The sequence below is a fragment of the Parambassis ranga genome, unplaced genomic scaffold (genome assembly GCF_900634625.1).
Source record: "Parambassis ranga unplaced genomic scaffold, fParRan2.1 scaffold_27_arrow_ctg1, whole genome shotgun sequence".
Taxonomy (NCBI): Eukaryota; Metazoa; Chordata; class Actinopteri; family Ambassidae; genus Parambassis; species Parambassis ranga.
Window position 1 is genome coordinate 1,428,246 of NW_021144800.1, and position 10,520 is coordinate 1,438,765.

General features: G+C 43.3%; 3 non-coding genes across 3 annotated transcripts; 1 reads left to right on the top strand and 2 right to left on the bottom strand.

Moving 5' to 3' along the window:
• Positions 1 to 719: 719 nt before the first annotated feature.
• trnap-agg (transfer RNA proline (anticodon AGG)) lies at positions 720 to 791 on the bottom strand. The gene has a single exon. It is a non-coding gene; the product is annotated as a tRNA-Pro (tRNA).
• A 1,369-nt stretch (positions 792 to 2,160) lies between these two features.
• On the bottom strand, positions 2,161 to 2,232 carry trnat-ugu (transfer RNA threonine (anticodon UGU)). The gene has a single exon. It is a non-coding gene; the product is annotated as a tRNA-Thr (tRNA).
• Positions 2,233 to 5,547: 3,315 nt separating this feature from the next.
• On the top strand, positions 5,548 to 5,619 carry trnaq-uug (transfer RNA glutamine (anticodon UUG)). Its single transcript has one exon. It is a non-coding gene; the product is annotated as a tRNA-Gln (tRNA).
• Positions 5,620 to 10,520: the final 4,901 nt, after the last annotated feature.

The following is a 10,520-nucleotide window of genomic DNA, read 5'->3' on the forward strand; positions in this document are numbered from 1 at the left end:
AACATCTGAAGAGAAGCTGAGAAGCCTGAGATACAGGGGCTGCAAGCTGAGCTTCAACTGTTCCTGTTTAGACAATAAGAACAGATCATCACTGTCTTTTAAAATGTTCTGATCAAATCACATTAGTTTGTATATTTATATTACACACAGAGCTGTTGTTTCAGTCACATTCATTTGTTATGTGTACAGTGGGTGCAGGAAGTATTCAGACCCCCTTAAATGTTTCACTTTGTTATATTGCAGCCATTTGCTAAAATCATTGAAGTTCATTTTTCCTCATTAATGTCCACACAGCTCCCCATACTGACAGAAACACACAGAGTTGTTGACATGTTTGCAGATGTATTAAAAAGACAAAGTGAAATATGACATGGTCCTAAGTATCAGAGCCTTTGCTGTGACTCTCATATATTGAACTCAGGTGCGTCCATTTCTTCTGATCGTCCTTCAGATGGTTCTACACCTTCATCTGAGTCCAGCTGTCTTTGATGATACTGATTGGACTTGATGAGGACAGACACACACCTGTCTGTATAAGACCTTACAGCTCACAGTGCAGGTCACATACTGGGTGATGACGTCCTCCTGCAGGTGTTACTGTGGAACAACTGCTCTGGATTGGGATGAGTCTGAATAGAACTTTGTTAGCTTTGTAAAGCTGTGTGGTAGTTAGAGAGGAACTGAAAAGAATCAACTACAAGGAATACAGTTACACATCAGGGCTCGTCCGGGACTTGAACCCGGGACCTCTCGCACCCTAAGCGAGAATCATACCCCTAGACCAACGAGCCATGTGTGCCCTCTGATCTTCATGTGTCAGCAGCTGAAACTGAAATGTAAATGAGTAAAAGACTACTGTGCGCTATAGCTGTCTGGAATTAGCGACCTATCTACCACGCGTGTCACATGTGCTCGGAAAGCTCGGAAAGTGTGGACAAGCTGGAGGTGGAAGAGAACCGTCAGGAGAGGGATGAACAGCTGCCATGATATTTGTAATGGGACGTCAGGACTTTGTTTTGGTTTTCTTTCCAGAACAATAAAGGATCTGAAATGAAATGTGTGAAATGTTTGTTCCACCATTTTGAAGACTTGGATTAAATTACGCATTCTGGGAAATTTTTTACATTTTTTTTATTTTAGGTACTTTAGTAATCCCAGAGGGAAATTGTTTAAGGCCCCTAAACAAAAGACAGGTCCTCTGGCCAGTAGGTGGCGCAGTGTCTGTAGCATTTCAGCATATCAGCTGTGAGTCAAATGTTCAGCATGACTGTAAGGTTTCATCCACATAGGATGAAGAATGAGGGAGATACAGCCACAGAAACCCTGTGGGGGTCTCAGCAGGGGTTAATTGTCTAGTTGTTGAATCTAGAATCTAGAATCTTCTAATACGTCAGACAAAAAGACATTTCCTGGGACACATCAGCTGAGTGTGTGTTTGTGCAGTGAAATACACTTGTTGTGAGGACTTGAATCAGTTTACTCCTCAAACATACTCCTGAAACTTCTCTAAGCTTAATGAACAGTAAACACAGGTTCATGAAGCAGTGCTTCCAGCCAACGATCACACAGTTTAACACATCTTTGTTTTGTGTGGTGTTGTCAGACGGCAACCTTCGGGGTTCAAACTTGAAGCCCATGCGGAAGTGTCAAAACTTGTAATTCATGCCGCAACCACTGGGGGCTGGCTCCAAAAGCGAGTCATTTCCCATAGACTCCCATGTTAAAATGTCCGACTTCACAGCAGGAATGAACATGTTTACAGCCTGGTACAAAAAAATTCTGGTCTCAGATGATAGGTTCTCTTCTAGTGTCAATTGTATGGGGGTGATTTTTTTTTATATAACTTACTCGTTTTAATTATATTCGGACTTAAAATTCTGCATAATTATAGGCGTTGCCACTTGAGCAGCAGAAGGCTGACGTATAACAGCGCGAGTTTCCTGCTTTCACGATGGCCCGCCCCCAAACTCCACTCGTGCTCCCCCTCTTTGTACGTATTTGGAGTTTTTGGCGGACGTGATGCTTCCAACATGGCGGCTCCCACGAGCCTCAGAACGGCTCTTCAGAAACAAATGGGTGACATCACGGAAGCTCTGTCTATAGTTTTTACTCTCAATGGGTTTTGTCTTTCTTTAAAAGGATCCTCCTACAGATCTTTGAAGGCATGGATGGGAATTGAACCCATGATCTTTGGTTTACAAGACCAACGCCTTACCACTTGGCCACCACGCCTTTTTCTTTTAACTTCTGAATTGATCACTGATCGTGATCAACACACACAACATAAAACAGCAGAAGTCTTGTGATCCTACACTCAGAGAAACCACAACAGCATGCAGCTTTACCTTCAGGTCTAACAGCTGGGAGCTTTTTCCAGCATTATTCTGTCTCAGCATGATCATGGCTGACAGGACACACACATTTACATCAACACAGGCGGCCGCGTATGGATGAACACACACTGACCCCTAAAACCAGATAAACACACACATCAAATCACATCAAACACACACACATCATTCTAGAACTGATATGTTATTAGTCAATAAAAACCCACAGCCACCCCACAGGTAAAGAGCACAGGACAGAAGAGACACATCCACAGGACAACACTCAGCAGTCCATCTTCACCTCAAAGAGAAAGGACAGTCAGTCTTTTGAGGACAATAATGTCCACATTTTAAACAGAGGACAGGTGGTTTGTAAGGATGGAAGTTAGGATGCTACAGTACATAACAGAAGCTCACAGGCAGACACGTTTTTTCCAGCATAGTAACGCCGTGTTACGTGGTCTGCGGTCTCTGCTTTGCTCATTGTGGCGTCACATGTGCTGTATTGTACTGTTTGTGAAAAAAGAAGGATAGTGTTTTATTACAAACACCACTGAAGCCTCCATGAGGTTGTTCTTGTATAGTTCCTGTGATATTTAGGTTACCATTGTAAGATCCAAACCAGGTGTGCAGTGTAAAAACAATACACTTCAGAGCTTCAGGGCATTTATTGTTCATTAAAAATATCTAAAGTTGGTTATCCATCAACAACAATGGAGAAATGACAGTGATGAATCAGCCTACAACTGAATTTACAGTAAGTTTGAATATTTGTAGGGGCATCGATCTTCAGTAATAACTGCTAATAATAATTATACAGAAGAAATGGTGCACTGGAGGAACAATAATACTTGATAAATACTGTACAGTGTGTGATGCACACTCTACTTTTAGGAACATCTAAAGTGTGAAGAAATAGGAGCTGTCATCACAATAAAGACGGACACAGTGCAACAGTCTGTTGCTAAAATGCTTCATCAAAAAGCATCGGAGCTCAGCGACAAAAGTTCAAGTAATAAAGCAACAAAAGCATTAAAGGATGGTCATCGTGTCTGTTATATCAAATATAGATATGAACGGTATTAAACTGGCTGCTGAAACTACAGCTATGAAGCTATAGCTATGAAGTTCAGCTCGTATTAAGGAAGCTGTGATTAAGATTTTATTTTACTTTATTAGGGCCCAAGCACGAAACGTGCAAGAGCCTGGATTTAAACTGAATGTTTATTAATGTTTAGAATTTATTAGGTTTTATTTTTAGTTTACACTTACTACTTTACCTTTTTTTATATTTGTAACCTGTTTTTTGAGTATACATGGAGCACCTGGAATGAAAGCAATTTCCCCCTGGGATCAATAAAGTATTTCTGATTCTGATTCTGAAATGCAAGCATAAATGCATGTTACACCGTGTGGGCGGGGCAACGTCATGAAGTTGACCCTTCGCCACCATAGAGAAAGCTGCTGTGTTTCTTGATTTGTTCATCCTACCTGCCTCTTACTCTATCATGACATCAGCCCCTGTGCACCTTTTAAAACCCCCAAATCGTCATATGTGGGCGTGGCCACATGGCTCAGCAGCGCCCCCTGGAATGAGATCTGAGTCCCCGTTTGACCTACAGACATGAAAATTGGTACACATACGTATCACCTCTAGACGAGAAAAAAAGTCTCTTGGAGGTATCCTCTAAAACGCACAGGAAGTCCTGCATTGATCAGGAGGTGGTTTCGCTGATACCAGTCCACAGAGTTCTGCATCAGTCCTCTGTACTCTACGTCGACGTTGTCAGTGATGAAACCAACAATTGCAGTGTTGTTAGAGAACTTCTGCAGCACACAGCCGTCAGTGTTGTTTCTGAAGACCCACAGTTCTGGGCTCTCACATATTGTTCAGATTCAGATTCAGAAAATTTTATTTGTCTCTAAGTGAGCAGCTTGAAATATAAGACACAGTAAAATAGAATAGAGAATAGATACAAATAAAATATAAAATATTAAGTATGTACAGGTTATCAAGTCATAAATGTTATAACTATCCAAATGTCCATGAACAATGTAAACAGACTGTAAAGTGGCTGAAGTGCAAAAGTAAGCAGTAAACGGTAGTATTTGTATGTGCAAATTAAAACTATTGTGGTGTCTAGTGCAAGGGTGCACTAAAAGCACCAGGGCGACCGTTCAAGGCGCCCTTTTGGCTCTCAAAAATACATTTGCAGATTGCGGTACATACAAACAATATAATCACATAATGACATTGACCCTTGATTACAGTACACGTGGTAACGTGATGGAATTTTTTCATGGACACAGAGGATGGGGGGAGAAAACAACAGATACGGAGGCAGACGAGAAGGAAGGGAGGGGTAGGGAGGGGAATGTATGTGCGTCAGTTCCATGAGAAGTGTGTGCGATAGTATGACTGAGACCGCCAAGATGTTTACAGGCAGTTCACCAGTTGTCCTTGACGGGAGATAGGAGTTGCACAGGAGTCAGATAGGAGCACAGCTGCTGAAAATCAACCAAAATCATAACAACAATTTTCGATCTGTAATTAATTTGCCCAGATCAGTGATCGATAGGTCAGTCCGGCCTCAGTGAGCATTCGTCCCTTGCAGGTGCATGGAGAACCTTCGACATCTCTTCCAGCTTGACAGATATTCCTTCCATTGAGATCCTCAAATGGTCAGACTGTCTTCCGATGTTATCCACCCGCTTCCAGCCCTCTCCGGAGCGGGCTGAAATGTTGCAGATCAGCTCTTCCATCCGGTCCATCTTCTGATGTAATTCTGAGATCCGAGGTCCCATGAGCCCAGGGTCTTGTTTTGTGTCCACGCTTAGTGGTAGTGCCAATTTGCCAGCAGCGGCTTTTCCAACTTTTCGGTACAGCAGGACAGCTCCCACGCAATTCAGAAGTATGCCTACTACCAATGTCCAATAGATGAATAGATCCTCCACATCTTCTAGGGTCCCTTCAGGGCAGAGGGGTTCTCCCGGTGATGTCTTTCTTTGTGAGAAAATGTTGTCCAATGCACTGAGCGACCAATTTATTTGCTCCATGTCATAAAATTATCCCAAGGATAGCAAAGCTGGGTGTTCAGGGAATAAAAAGTCACAAAAATCACAGGACAGGACAAGCCTTATCTAGACATGGAGGACAGTCTCCTCATGGAGGACAGTCTCGCCGGATAGAGGAGGAGAAGAAGATCCATGTGAAGCAGGGTCCATGGTGTAATGGTTAGCACTCTGGACTTTGACTCCAGCGATCTGAGTTCAAATCTCAGTGGAACCTTTTGTTTGGATGGTAATACTGGTGTTCTAATCTAACAGTAGTCATAGTAGTCAACAGTCAGTAGTTGGTGTAAAGTAATTGGATTAGAGATTAGATTAGAATATGCATTGACTAGATTTATTTTGTAACTGTATCCCAAGCCTCCATAGATGATGAGAAATGCTGTCTTTCCACCCAGATGACTATAGCAGACTGTCAACACACACACACTAACTAGCACATTAATGCTAACATCAGTGGATAGCTGCTGCAATGTACGGTAAGTGTGTTATAGCTGTATAACACACTGTATAGAGTGTAACATGTATAGCCAGAAACTATGCCAGGGACTTGTGCAGGACTAGTTGATAGCCCATCATTAGAGTTTAAATGGGGGTGAAACCTGCTAGGAAGGGATGAAAGGACAGAGTTGTAAACAGGTGAGAGCTGATGGTTTTTTCACATAGATGACTCTTTCCGCCATCTATGTGAAATTGAAAAAAACTCTTCATTTCAGTTGAGATGATGAAGCCCAGTGCTTGGATGCTGTCCATTGAAGGAGAGGTGGTGGTGGGACCACACAACAGTTTCAGAGGACAGGAGGGGTTCATATATCAGTGAGTTACAGAAGAATCAGAAGGAAAGGAAACAGTGATGACTGCAGGTTTGGAGCAAACAATCAGTCCTGGAGTCTGAGCTGCTCTGATCGTGGTTACTCTGTCTGGCACAATAACAGAAAAAACACTCATCTCCTCCTCCTCTGGCTCTGACAGAGCAGCAGTGTATGTGGACTGTCCTGCTGGCACTCTGTCCTTCTACAGAGTCTCCTCTGACACACTGATCCACCTCCACACCTTCAGCACCACATTCACTCAGCCTCTACATGCTGGGTTCAGGTTGGGTTCTGGTTCCTCAGTGAGTCTGTGCTGTGTGTAGAAGCAGAGTGTGTGGAAGTGACAGCAGCTTCAACTTTGTGCTTTAAATGTTGATGATGTTTCACTTTCATTTGAATCACTGACTGTGATTTCAGGTCAGAACATGTTTTTGTCTTAGAAGCAGTGAAATGAAGAATGTGAAGCTGAATTTATGATCATGAACTTTGACATGTCCTCACAAATGAAACCCTTACATTAAGAAATGCATGATTCCATGTTGTTATGGCTCTGATATTAAAATGTAGTATTATAATAGGAGTTAATGGACCTAAGTGGAAAACACCATTTAAAACTGCTGCAATACAAACACTAATAACTCCAACTCAATATTTTGGATAAACTTTGACATGACAGATATAAAATAATGCCTGAGCCTCCCAACTTGTAACATAACTTGTTTTGTGCATTTTTACATGAAATATTTGCATCATGCAAGCTACCTGGCATTTAAAGCGTTAAACTCCTCCAATGATGTCATGTTTGGTAGTTCTGAGCAGTCCTGAAGTTGTTTCACATATTTATGCAGAAAAATATGAATCTGTTCAGTTTTTAGAGCAGTTTTTAGAAGCGGACATTTTTGTCCCTGATGACACAAAGGGTAGTAAATGTGTTTCCCAGTGTTCTGGTGATGGATTAGAAACATTTAAGTTTGAATTCTAAAATTTGTGTTGAACTGCCCGATTGCCCTTTTTTCCCTCAACCTGTGACGTCGGCGGAACTGCGATCACTCACCTGCTCCTGCCCGGGACGTTAAAAAGAAGCAAAGACACGAAGAAAGACTCGGAGAGACACTGCAGCGCTACCACGCAGCTGTGGACCTTTCAAAAGCAAAAGCATTGAAGGCATTCAGTGCCACAATGGAGAGATGTGGATCTTGAGGAGCTGCGTGAATTCCTGGGGCTGCTGATCCTGGGCGGCATGTACCGGTCCAGACACGAGTCCATGAAGAGCCTCTGGGATGAAACAACAGGGAGGGTCATTTTTGCAGCCAAGATGTCCCAAAAAAGGTTTTCCTCCATCAACCTCGCTATGTGATTTGATGATCGACTGTCCTGGCCAGAGCGCCACAGGAGAGACAAGCTGGCTCCTGTGCGAGATCTGTGGACCCAATGGACCACCTGCATCCCAAAAATGTATAACCCAGCGAGGGATGTATGTGTTAATGAACAGCTGGTCCCTTTCAGGGGCCGCTGTTCGTTCAAACAATACATTCCCTCCAAACCCGCCAAGTACGGGTTAAAAATCTGGGTGCTGAGTGATGTGCAGACCTCCTATGCATGGAGATTGGAGTTGTACACAGAGGTCTGCCGCATCAGCACCCAGAGAACGGAACCAGGGGATGCGGGTGGTCCTTCAGCTAAGAATTTCCTTCGGGATTAATAAAGTTTTATCTTATCTTATCTTATCTTAACTGAAAAGGGCTACACAGTGACTGCGGGCAATTTTTTACATCTTTCCCCCTGGCTGCAGAGCTCCAAAAGGGCAAGATGGCTCTGGTTGGGACAGTGCGAAAAAATAAGCCAGAGCTCCCCCAGCAGCTGCTCACCGTGAAGCAGAGACAGGTGCTGTCCTCTTGCTTTGCATTCACCCAGGACTGGACAGCAGTGTCGTATGTACCGAAGAATGTGGTCCTCCGCAGTACAAAAAACGGGGAGCCAGTATTCCAGGAGTCTGGTAAGTTAAAGCCCCAGATCATCCTGGACTACAGCAAAGCCAAAGGAGCTGTGGACCACCTGGACCAGGTAAGCAACATATCAATTATTACCCAAGTTATTTACTTATGTACATGTTAAGTAAATACATTTGTATGTAGTATTATTATGTATTATTGTGATTGTCTGATATAGCCATACTATTTATTCAATTGTATTCCATATTTTACATATTATTGGAAGATTTCAGACTCTTTTTCATAATAAGAAGGTTGTGTGTAAATGTATTCAAACCATCTGAGCATTTCTTTTTCAGATGTGTGGTACATACTCGTGCCGGCGCAAGACACCGAGAGGGCCAACGTGCATTTTATATCACATGCTGGACATGTCTTGCTTCAATGCTTTTGTACTCTTTGTGGCTGTCGATCCTGCATGGAACAGCCAGAAAACCTGGTCCTTCAGGAAGAAGGAAGAAGGAAAAGAAGAAGAAGAAGAGGAAGAAAAAGAAGGGCCAGGGCCATCTAAAAGCCGCAAGCAGTGCACTTTGTGCTTCCAGCGCAGACGTGTGTGGAGCCACTGTGCCAAATGTGGGGCACACTGTGCCAAATGTGGGGCACACTGTGCCAAATGTGGGGCCCATGTCTGCAAAATGCGTCGTGATGTCATCTGCAGTGATTGCCTTAAAATGTTAAAAAATATTTCAAGATTTCTTCTAATTGTGTCAACAAAGACTGGACACTTTGCATATCACTGTCCTCCATGAGGAGACTGTCCTCCATGAGGAGACTGTCCTCCATGTCTAGGTAAGGCTTGCTGTCTAGCAGCTGGAGAAATGTCTTTTTGTGGCTGTGGCATTAGCTCAACATTGAATCATAAAGTTTATTTGTTGCATAACAGGAAGTGGTCTTGTATTAGGGTGTGACCCTCCTGAGAAGCAGAACCTCTCCTTTATAGGGGCTGTCTTGATAACACCTGAATGCTGCAGAGCATCTTCTTCTTTCCTGCTAAATAAATAATGGCCCTGTGGTCTGGTGGTGTCGGTTCACCTTGGACAGCGATGGACAGGAGGACAGGAAGGTCCGGCTGCTCTCAGCTGGGACCTGTGTGTGTCTGGGTGCACACACACCTGCAGTCTGCCCACAGTTACTGACGTAGCCACTCCGTCACACCCCAGCTGACACATGACCGCACCAGGTGGCTGCTGCTATGACAGATGGTGGTTGTCAGCATTCCTTGTTAGTATAGTGGATAGTATCTCCGCCTGTCACGCGGAAGACCGGGGTTCGATTCCCCGACGGCAAGAAAGACTTTTACCAGCAGATAGGATGATACTGACCCTGTACATTGCTGCTGCAATAGAAAACATTTCCCAGTTTGGGATAAATAAAATATTTGTTCTGTTCTGTTCTCTTCGTCTTGTGTCTTGTGAGCTTTAGATTATATTATTTCTTGGGCTCTATGCTCTAAGTGTCTTAAAAATATGTGATTTCCTTTATTTACAGTGGTGCATGTCATGTGACTTTACTTATGCAACATGTATGATAATGTTCTGTCTCCTCTCATTTCCAGACGTGCAGCCAAAAACATGTGCAGTGATGATATGTGACGGTATCATCATGGTCTCAGAGAGAAGAGCTGAGTGTGTCTGTTCTGATCTGTGGATGCTTGTGTCTCTTCTCCCCTGTAGTTTCCTGCTTGTTGCTCCGTCACACGCCCTCTGCTGGTGAGCCGCGTCATTACACACAACCGCTCATGTAATGAGGCGAATTTATAACTTTTGACTTTATGTGGAGGAGGGATTGATTTTGGAATGAGGAGGCTGCAACCTGCGATGGCACCACTAGATGTCAGCTTCTCATAGTATTGGTGGTTCAGTGGTAGAATTCTCGCCTGCCACGCGGGAGGCCCGGGTTCGAAAGGGCCAATGCAATGACCCTTTTAACTGAGGAACATGTGAGGGGACATATATTCACCTTCACATCTATGCTGTTGTTCAGCATGTTGTTTTTATATGTGTTAACAGACCTATCTGACTTCTGTTAACATCACTGTGACATACACACAGAGGCTCTACACTTCACAGACGAGCTTCAGTGGTACAGTGCACATCACATTTGAAACAAGAGCACTTACCATCACTGGTAGTGAAGGTGTCACAGGAAGAATTACTGTGATGTTTTACCTTTAGAGCCTTTTTATAGAACACACTCATTTGATTTAAATTAAGAATGTTTGTTGGTGCAGTAGCCAGCATGAGCACTGTAGATGTCTTTATTTAAAGAAGAAAAAGAGAAAAGACCATGTTTCACCTCTTTCTGAGCCTCGTTAGTGC